The sequence below is a fragment of the Helianthus annuus genome, chromosome 9, assembly GCF_002127325.2.
Source record: "Helianthus annuus cultivar XRQ/B chromosome 9, HanXRQr2.0-SUNRISE, whole genome shotgun sequence".
NCBI lineage: Eukaryota > Viridiplantae > Streptophyta > Magnoliopsida > Asterales > Asteraceae > Helianthus > Helianthus annuus.
In genome coordinates this window covers 61,318,725-61,328,209 of record NC_035441.2, presented here as the reverse complement: position 1 = coordinate 61,328,209, position 9,485 = coordinate 61,318,725, and positions in this window count along the sequence as shown.

The following is a 9,485-nucleotide window of genomic DNA, read 5'->3' as shown; positions in this document are numbered from 1 at the left end:
TGCTCACAACATATCACCTGAAACATGTTTGAAAAAGGTTTTGTCAGCGGGGAAATACTGAGTGAATCATTCATTTTACTAAAACGACACATTAGTTATAATTTACAAGATTAAGAGCGATTACAATGTTTCTGATTATCAAACCAACTACCCACGGTACTTTACCACTCGACCCACTGGCCCACCTGTCCAGTGGTGTCTGTGATTATGGTCATATCACCCATTGGCTGCCCCAATGTTGAAGATTATCAAGTAATGTATACAAAACCCCACATACCGGCTGTAATATGGTGATTACAAAGACTTAATCCCTGTAATTATATCTTTAAAAATAACTTGGAGTTTTGTAAAACAGTTGATAAAAAAGAGAATGACTCACATTGCAGATTTAACGAGCAAGATATAAGCCTACTGTTTAGCCTTGATTAAACCTAATTTAACACAATGCACACACAAACAGGTTAGTAACTAATACAGCAGTTACGTCAATTCACGAGATTAAACCCTCACAACGATTAATCAGTGCAATACTCAATAATTCAATCGGATTCACAACGAATAACAGAGCATAGTCCGAATTCGAACAGCACTCTAATATTCAAGTCGAAATCACGACGAACAATCAAAGTACAAGCTCAAATTGAGCAGCACCCAGACAATCGTTGGAAAGTTATAATCGATCGGACGTTGAATCGTAATAGCGATCGAGTTATTACCCTGATTGCGGCAGCACCCCGTGATCGTGTATGTGTGTTGTGAACTGATTTTGAAATAACTCGACGTACAGACAGTATTTCTACGTCGTTGTAATATCAGTAAGCAAGTGCCAATGTCGGCAATTTATAGCAATTTTTGAGACTCGCTTACGGACCGTAAGCCCTTTCCTTTGCGGTCCGTAAGCTAAGCAATCTAATTCATAGGCTTCCTAGGCTCGGGACTAGCTTTGGTGATTCAAGAAAATTGGCCAATCAGCTTTAAACAACGACTTTAGGTGATAATTATTCAACTAGGGTTTGCCCCCCCCCTTGAGTTTTAGGGGCCCTGATCCTGATTCCGATTGTTCCGGAAATTTTAGGGCTAATGCAGAATTACTTGGGTGTCTTAATTAGGGCTTTCTTATATACTAATTATCGTCCTAATTATTGATTTTAGTGACAGTTGTTACATCCTCCCCACCTTGAGAAAAATCTCATCCTCGAGATTTATTGAAATAGATGAGGGTACTTTTGCTTCATTTCTGATTCCAGTTCCCAAGTGTACTCGGGTCCTCTCCTGGATTCCCATTTGACTTTCACTAGCACTAGTCGTTTGTGTTTGAGAAACTTGATCTTCCGGTTTTCTATTTGTAGGGGTTTCTCTACGAATTTCAACTTTTCATTTACCTTTATATCTTGAAGAGGTACTACCAGGGATTCGTCTTATAGACATTTCTTGAGGTTGGATACATGAAATACATCATGTACTCCAGCTAATTCTTCTGGTAGTTGTAAACGATAAGCTACTTGTCCTATTCGTTGGATTACTGAGAATGGTCCAACATATCTTGGACTTAGTTTTCCTTTCTTACCGAATCGTACCACTCCTTTCCAAGGAGAAACTTTCAAAAGTACTTTGTCTCCTACTTGAAATTCTAGTGGTTTGCGACGATTGTCAGCATAACTCTTCTGACGATCTCTAGCGGTTTTCAGTCTTTCCTTGATTTGTGTTATTTTGTCAGTGGTTTCTTGTACAATCTCTGGACCTGATAATTGACTTTCTCTTATTTCTGCCCAACATACTGGAGTTCTGCACTTGCGTCCATACAGTGCTTCGAATGGAGCAGCTTCGATGCTCGAATGATAACTATTGTTATAGGAGAATTCAATTAATGGCAAATGGCTATCCCAGTTACCACCAAAATCAACTACACATGCTCGGAGCATGTCTTCCATTGTTTGTATCGTCCTTTCACTTTGTCCGTCCGTTTGAGGATGATATGCGGTACTTAAATTGAGTCGAGTTCCCATTGCCTCCTGGAAACTTGTCCAGAAACGGGAAGTGAAACGACTATCTCTATCCGATACAATGGAGAGTGGGACTCCATGTAAGGATACTACTTCGTCTACATACAACTTGGCTAACCTTTCCATGCTAAAGGTTTCCTTTATTGGTAGAAAATGAGCTGATTTGGTTAATCGATCCACAATTACCCAAATAGCATCATTACCTCTTCTGGTTTTGGGTAACTTAGTAACAAAGTCCATTGTGATGAGTTCCCATTTCCATACAGGCATTTCTAACTGTTGTAGTAGTCCTGAAGGTTTCTGGTGTTCTGCCTTAACTTGTGAACAAGTAAGACACTTGGCTACATATTCAGCTATGTCCTTTTTCATTCCTATCCACCAGAAATTATTTCTTAAATCTTGGTACATTTTATTGTTTCCTGGATGTACAGTATACCTAGATTTATGTGCTTCTTCTAAAATTTTATTTCTTAGTTCTCCTTGCTTAGGTACCCAAATTCGTTTCTTGTGGAATCTCCAAATTCCATCCTTTCCTTGTTCTAGTTTCTTTAGGTAACCTTTCATTCCTTCGGCATCGTCCTCGATTGCCGTTTCCTAGACTTTCTTCAATTGTTTCATTAAATCTAATTGTAGATTTAACCTAAGAGCACGGACTCGTTTTTGCTTTTCATGATACTTACGACTTAAGGCATCCGCTACTACGTTCGCTTTCCCTTCGTGATATTGAATATCACAGTCGTAATCACTTAGGATTTCCATCCACCTTCTTTGACTCATGTTTAGCTCTTTTTGCCTAAATATATACCTTAAACTCTTATGATCTGTATAGATAGTAAACTTACTTCCGTACAGATAATGTCTCCAAATTTTAAGGGCAAAAATTATGGCTCCTAACTCTAGGTCATGAGTTGTATAATTTTCTTCGTGCTTTTTCAATTGTCTAGAAGCATACGCAATTACCTTCCTACGTTGCATTAACACACATCCGTATCCTAATTTTGAAGCATCACAGTATACTTCAAAATCTTCGGTTCCTTCGGGTAAAGCTAAGATTGGAGCATTCGTCAATTTGTGCTTTAGAATCTTAAAAGCTTCTTCTTGTCTAGGCCCCCACTCAAACTTAGTGGCTTTACAAGTTAGTTTAGTTAAAGGTACAGCTATCTTAGAGAAATCTTTAATAAACCGTCTATAGTACCCAGCTAAGCCTAGAAAACTTCTAACTTCCATTGCTGTCTGTGGGACTTTCCATTTTGTGATTGCTTCTATCTTAGCAGGATCTACATGAATTCCTTCATGATTTACCAAATGTCCTAAAAATTGCACTTCCTGCAGCCAGAATTAACATTTCGAGAATTTGGCGTAAAGCTTTTCCTTTCTTAACAAAGTTAAGAGTGTATGCAGGTGCCTACAATGTTCTTCCTGACTTTTGGAATAAATGAGTATATCGTCAATGAATACGATTACAAATTTATCCAAGTATGATTTACAGATCCTATTCATCATGTCCATAAATGCAGCTGGAGCATTTGTTAATCCGAAGGGCATGACTGTAAACTCATAATGACCATACCTAGTTCTGAAAGCAGTTTTAGGTATGTCCTCCTCTTGTACTTTCAACTGGTGGTATCCGGATCTTTAAGTCTATTTTAGAGAAATAACTAGCTCCTTGTAATTGATCAAAAAGATCATCAATCCGAGGTAATGGGTATCGATTCTTAATTGTAACCTTATTCAATTCCCTATAATCGATACACATTCTCATCGACCCATCTTTCTTTTTCACAAACAACACTAGTGCACCCCAAGGGGGTGAACTAGGTTGTATAAATCCTTTGCTTAGTAATTCATCTAACTGCTTTTTCAATTCTAGCATTTCAGTAGGTGCTAATCGATAAGGTGCCCTAGCTATTGGTGTAGTACCTGGAATTAGATGAATTCTAAACTCTACTTCCCTATCCGGTGGTAACCCAGGTAATTCTTCTGGGAAGACATCTGGGTATTCTGAAACTATAGGGATGTCCTGGAGTTCCTTACTTTTAGTGTTAATGATTACAGAAATCATATACACCATTTCTTGTTTCCTTGAGTAACTAGCCAATGTCATTACTGAAATGAATTTCAGTGGCTTTCAAGGTCTATCTCCTGTAATTAAGATTACTTCTCCTGTGGGGGTACGGATTTCTACGGAATTCTTATCACACAGGATTCGAGCATGGTTGGCGATTAACCAATCCATTCCTAATACTACATCAAATCCGGTTAGATTCATAGGTAATAGGTTTGCAGAAAACTTATGGCCTAATAGTTCTATTTTTCCTTTTTGCAATACTTTGTCTATGTTGACAGAATTTCCATCTACTGTTTCGACTGTAAAAATCTGCCTAAGGGTAGTTAAGGGTAAGTTAAGAGCTTGGCAGAATGAAGTATTGATGAAACTTTGGTTTGCACCAGAGTCAAATAATACTTTTGCATAGACGTTATGTACTAAGAACGTACCTGCTATCACGTCTGGAATGAGTCCGGCTTCTTGAGTGGTCAGTTGGAATGCACGCGCATTTTTCTTAGTTGCCCCTTCAGCTTGCTTGCCTTTATTATCTGCGGCTTTAACCAATTTAGGACATTCTGTTTTGTAATGTCCGGTTTCTCCACAGTTATAGCAGACTATGGCTTTCTTTTTGCAGTTATCTTCACTATGCCCTATTGATTTGCAAAAATTGCAGATTATATTGCATCTTCCAAAATGCTTTCTCTTGCAATTTCTGCAGAATGGCGGGGTTGGGGATTGCCCTGTTCCCCTTCTTTTAAAGCGATTATTATTATTACCCGTACGAAATCCTTGGGTAATCTTCTGAGCCAATTCCTTCTTTCGATCTTCTTCTCTTGTGCGTTCCAGTTCATCGGTTAAAGTATTAGCTAATTCTACAGCATCGTCAATGGTGCGTGGTCTTGCTGCTTTAACGATGTTACGGATTTCTCCGATTAATCCCCAAATATATCGGGAAATGAGTACCGGTTCTGGCGAAGCCAGGTTAGGTACCACTCTCGCATATTCGAAGAATGTCGAAGTATATCCTCGACAAGTCGACGCCTATCATACGATGACTCAGGAACTTATTTGCCATTTGTTCCTTTTCGTATTCGGGACAGAATTTTCTTTCAACAAGACTCTTAAATTCTTCCCAATTCATCGCATAAGCCACCCTTCTTCCTTTTGCTTGTAGCACTGTGTTCCACCATTCTAGCGCCCCTTCTTTGAACAGATTTGACGCATACATCACTTGATCTTCTTCAGCACATTTACTTATTGCAATTACTGCTTCGGTTTTCTCTAACCATCGCAGTGTTGCAGTTGCCCCTTCATTACCTGCAAATTCTGCTGGTTTACAGGCAAGAAATTCTTTGTAATGGCAACCAGGCGTTGCAGCTTTCATTTTCTTGGGGAGTGGAGCCTGTTGCGGATTGTTATCATGATTATCATGATTGCCGCCTCCATTTACACTATGGCTAAAATTATCTTCCTGAGTACGTTTACTAGGAATGATTTGCTGCTGTTCGATTGGACTTTTTACAGCAGCAACGAATGCTGGAATAGCATTGGCTATCCCTTGAGCAACAATATTTTCAATATCTTGTCTAGTCATATATTGATCCTCTGGATGTTGCTCAGACTGATTAACTTCATTTATCGGTTCATTACTAGCGTTTTCCATCTGCTAATTTATATTGATAGGAATTATTAGTATCTAATTTATTGGTAATGAAATCAGCACAGATAAACACATAGATTATTACAACATACCAAGTATAACCAAAATTGTTGATGCCTCGACTTCTATTTCATTTTATATATTATACCTGCTTCAATACACACTATTTATCTTACATTGTTTTATTGCCCATTTTACAAGTTTAGTTTTACTGTATTAGTTATAATACAAACAAACTTTTCCAACTTTCCCCACTATTCTTTGGATCGACTGGCAGTTCAGTAGTGACGTTCCTTTTCGTCATACTTCCAGGAAATCTGCTCCCCAATTTCCCTGATCCTATTCCCAGTGCCTATCAGTTCTTCACCAAACTGATGTAGTTCAAATAAATTTTCATAGCTCATTGGCGGATTAGGGATAGGTTCTGGATCAAACTGTGGGAGAAAACTACAGGGACTATTGACTATATTTTGGAATTGTCAGTCGTTGGTCCACCATTCTTCCATTTGGCCTAGTGGTCGTGTGTGAACTAGTGGGTCTGGAATCATTGGTTCTAGGTTTATTGGGATTTGAGCTGTAGCAGGATAAGAGAAGAGATTATTGTTGACAGGCTCTATGACATCACAATTGGCCAGTAGACGATCTATTTCGTTCTGGAATGTGATCTCCTCAGGCTGTTTAGAGCTTTCTCCAATCTTTATTCCCCTTTTCTTTAGGTCTATCCCTATTTCTGTCTCTGCTTGTTTGGAACTTTCTCCGATTTCTATTTCCTTTCCCTTGCTCACACTCACAGGATTTTCTATTTTAGGGAGTCTCCTAGGTTTCCTTCTACGCACCTTTCGCCACCCTACAAATCTTCTCCTCTTTTTAGGTTTTGCTTTTTCCAGCGGTGGAGCTTGGAATTCCAGAGGTTCCTCTATGTCAGCAATGTAACCAGTGAAGTTGTGGGATACTTCAATTGGCACAGGATAGAGGTTGAGGTTCTGAAACGCCTCGGATAGCTCACTAATGCTTGTAGAATATATGCAAAATGCACAAAAATGATAAGTTAAAACTTTGGAACAAAGTTTAACAAATAAACATTTTTATTGCACACCACAACATAACATTAAACAAGACACACTCGGGTTTATTTATTTATTTACTGAGAAGTACTTATTTCTAGATTTAGAGTTTAAAGATTTGCATTTTCTGCTACGGTAGCGAGCAGATACAGATTTGCCCATTTTTCACCTAGGTCATTTTCCCCTGTTGAATTATTGCTAATTTCCTGAATCTCTGGGTTAAACCCCACTCTCTTGGTTTGGGGTTTCTTTTTCTCTTGACCCTTCCTAATAATCAAATTCCTTTTCTCTGGGGTAAGTGGGTTTTCATAATTTGCCTTACGGACAAAGATTCCTTCTTCTAACTCGGTGGGAGATTTGGAGGAAGAGGTTCCCTGTTCTTTAGGTGTACTATCTATTTTGCGGTAGATAGCATAAATCTTTTGTTTACCCATACTGTAATTTTAACAATTAATAAGTTAATGCACATATATCCACAGAATAACAAATAAAATTTTCCTATTTCTTTAATAAGCTTAATTCAATTAGAACAGTGAGCTTAATCAGTAGGCTTAAAACAGTGGCTCTGATACCACCTTATTTCTGTCACGGCCCCCGACCCGGTTTGACCCGTTCCAGGAGCCGCGGGACAGAAATTTTGCGGTATTTAAATTTAGGCGACAGCGGAAGTCCTTGTAAAACAGGATCTTTCGATAATTTAAACTGCCCGTTTTATAACTTTAGGGATAACTCCCGAAATTTACAACGATGTGATTTCCCAGGGAAATCTTTATTTTCAAAACATGTTTCTTTTATTTATTTACACTGAGCCACTTTTCTAAGCTGGGAGTGCGTCTCGGCACTTCTTTCTTTGCTCACAACATATCACCTGAAACATGTTTGAAAAAGGTTTTGGCAGCGGGGAAATACTGAGTGAATCATTCATTTTACTAAAACGACACATTAGTTATAATTCACAGTATTAAGAGCGATTACAATGTTTCTGATTATCAAACCAACTACCCACGGTACTTTACCACTCGACCCACTGGCCCACCTGTCCAGTGGTGTCTGTGATTATGGTCATATCACCCATTGGCTGCCCCAATGTTGAAGATTATCAAGTAATGTATACAAAACCCCACATACCGGCTGTAATATGGTGATTACAAAGACTTAATCCCTGTAATTATAACTTTAAAAATAACTTGGAGTTTTGTAAAACAGTTGATAAAAAAGAGAATGACTCACATTGCAGATTTAACGAGCAAGATATAAGCCTACTGTTTAGCCTTGATTAAACCTAATTTAACATAATGCACACACAAACAGGTTAGTAACTAATACAGCAGTTACGTCAATTCACAAGATTAAACCCTCACAAGGATTAATCAGTGCAATACTCAATAATTCAATCGGATTCACAACGAATAACAGAGCATAGTCCGAATTCGAACAGCACTCTAATATTCAAGTCGAAATCACGACGAATAATCAAAGTACAAGCTCAAATTGAGCAGCACCCAGACAATCGTTAGATAGTTATAATCGATCGGACGTTGAATCGTAATAGCGATCGAGTTATTACCCTGATTGCGGCAGCACCCCGTGATCGTGTGTGTGTGTTGTGAACTGATTTCGAAATAACTCGACGTACAGACAGTATTTCTACGTCGTTGTAATATCAGTAAGCAAGTGCCAATGTCGGCTATTTATAGCAATTTTTGAGACTCGCTTACGGACCGTAAGCCCTTTCCTTTGCGGTCCGTAAGCTAAGCAGTCTAATTCATAGGCTGCCTAGGCTCGGGACGAGCTTTGGTGATTCAAGAAAATTGGCCAATCAGCGTTAAACAACGACTTTAGGTGATAATTATTCAACTAGGGTTTGCCCCCCTTGAGTTTTAGTGGCCCTGATCCTGATTCCGATTGTTCCAGAAATTTTAGGGCTAATGCAGAATTACTTGGGTGTCTTAATTAGGGCTTTCTTATAGACTAATTATCGTCCTAATTATTGATTTTAGTGACAGTTGTTACAGTTATCTTGCTCCCCATCACAGGTCTGATGTAGCGACCTAGGGGTTGTTTTTAACAACCCGAACCACCCGTTTCTCTTGATTTGGCTGGCGTTTAAGCTTCCAAATGGTTCTTGTCGACTGGGTTATGAGGGAAACTCAACATTCCAACATTTAATCGACTTACAACAACTCTTCACTGAACTTTTAATAACAAACTGAATTCACCATTTATGAGCTTGGGATGATGGAAGGATTTTCTTAAATTCGTGAACTTTGTTATAAAAATAGGTCCTAAACAAGTATCAAGCACTTTTATACAACATTACAAACACTCAAAACCTGCCAATTCTTATCAAAAATCGCGAATTTAAGCAAACAAGGAGATAGGGCTTGTAACTTTGATACATCATAACTCCTTCATACGGACATTAATTCGGGTGATTCAGAGCTCTATTCTCATTAGATTTTCATGCTTTACAACACCCCTCTATCAATTTCTATGACAGAGGGCTTAATCTGTACGAATTTCAAATCCCCATATTCTAGGGTTCTTGATAATAAAAGTTGGGCTTTTAGTCTTATGCTTAGTTTTTTATTAAATTGATCCTAAAGTTTGTTCCTTACCATGTTAGATTAGATTAGTGAAATTTTGGGAATTTTTCGGGTTCGTTTCATCATGTTATGAATTTTTATTGCAAAAATATGTAAAAGAGGATT